The sequence below is a fragment of the Photinus pyralis genome, unplaced genomic scaffold (genome assembly GCF_008802855.1).
Source record: "Photinus pyralis isolate 1611_PpyrPB1 unplaced genomic scaffold, Ppyr1.3 Ppyr1.4_LG9, whole genome shotgun sequence".
In the NCBI taxonomy this organism is placed as follows: domain Eukaryota; kingdom Metazoa; phylum Arthropoda; class Insecta; order Coleoptera; family Lampyridae; genus Photinus; species Photinus pyralis.
Genome location: NW_022170878.1, coordinates 6,340,790 through 6,342,513, shown reverse-complemented (window position 1 = coordinate 6,342,513; position 1,724 = coordinate 6,340,790).

The window sequence follows — 1,724 nt, the reverse complement described above, 5'->3', positions numbered from 1 at the left end:
AATATGCGTTGGCGAACAATAGAAATGCATTTCTTCTGTCTCTGGGAGTCATATCGCTGAATTAACCACTCACCTCTCTGACTGCTGTGACTGGTAAAAGTGGACCACCGTTATCCTTTTTCGTATGAAATATCGAATAAGATAAGAACCAACTTACTTTTTCTTGGTAAACCCGATGGCATTTTTTGTGTTCTACAACTTTTGGCGCAGAATATGAGGCTACTTCTATATTTGTTCGTTATGGAACTAACGAATTTTTGATCGGTAAATTTTTCGGTGCAGAATTACAAACTTTTGGGAACAATCTGGTGCCGCTCCTTTTTATTAGTACTAACTAACTCTGAAGTAGATTAAAAAGCGAGTACTTGTCATGTGGATTGCGATGTGACGTTAATCTCTGCAAGATTTCATAACAACCGGTCACGTCTGTGGTAGTTTCGCAACCAACACCCGTAATTTTCTCCCGTGCTAATTTCATACCATTACAAGGTGGAGGTCTTCGAGAGTCTTCGAGCTCTTCACCTCCGGTTCCGACATGTTTGGTAGTCTGAATTGACGTTTATGTTAATTTAAACCTCGATAACAGACTAATGTCTACATTCCCACTCGTTATGTCTTTTTTATGTCAGTCCGCCCCGTTTCCCATAACACTGACGTATGTACTCTTCGGGGGTTTCAAGTGGGTTTTAATCAAATTACATCTGTTTGTTCAATTACACAATTAAAATTTAATGTTGTTTATTAACGGAGAGGAAAATGCAAACGGGTCGATATCATTTGCATTCGTAATCAAAATTGCTGATTATGATTTAATGTAGTAATTAGTGCCTTCTCAATTATCGTTCGGTGAGAAAATTAATTATGTATTTGAAAGTTGGTAAAGGTAAGGACGAAATTAGTCAAACATTCGAAACTATTGGAATAATCACACTTTTCATTTAGCTTTTCTTCGTTTCGTTTCTTCTTTTCCTGGTTATTGTAGTGTTTTCATAAAACTAACGTAGAATTATGTAAATTATTTAATTTAGACTTTTCGACTTCGAAGCCCACATCTAATTATGCGAACGCTCAAAACAGAAGCCTAAAGCTAGTATTTTCGATTGAGCTATTTACGATTAAGTGGCTGGGTGTGGTAATAAGTGCGATGCAACGCAATTATCGTCGCCTGTAGCAGTTCGTAATTAGACCGAATGCGTAGAAGCCCAATTCTAGAGTTCTAATTCGCGACGGTATGACAGGAGTGGTCGAACACTCGAATCCAAGTTATATGGAAGAGCTCTCCAAGTTGGCTAAAAGTTTTCCCCAAGTTATGATCCCCTTAGACGCGCATACTTGCGCAGTCGAGTTGTAATTTCCTATTAGAATATTTAATTTCAACTTTGTTAAACTGGAATGAAGAATATAAGAAAGTTGACGCTTGTCGTTTCGGAATTAAAATTTTCACATTTTACCTTTTTGTTGCAGGTACGGCACGCCGAGGAGAGACGACCTTTATAAGGGAAGACAATACCACGTTCTAGGTGAGTTATTCACTTCCTTTATGTAAAAGGTTCTGTAATTTCACACTTCGCCGTTTAAAACCGGAGAAAATAGCTGGAGATTTTCTAAAAGTGAAAATAAAAATGTTCGCATCATCGCTTTTCCGCCAAAAAGCGACCTGAAAGGGTATTATTTCTAAAAGTGGCACTTCTTCAATTTTTCTTCTGGCAATCTCTGGTTTAAAT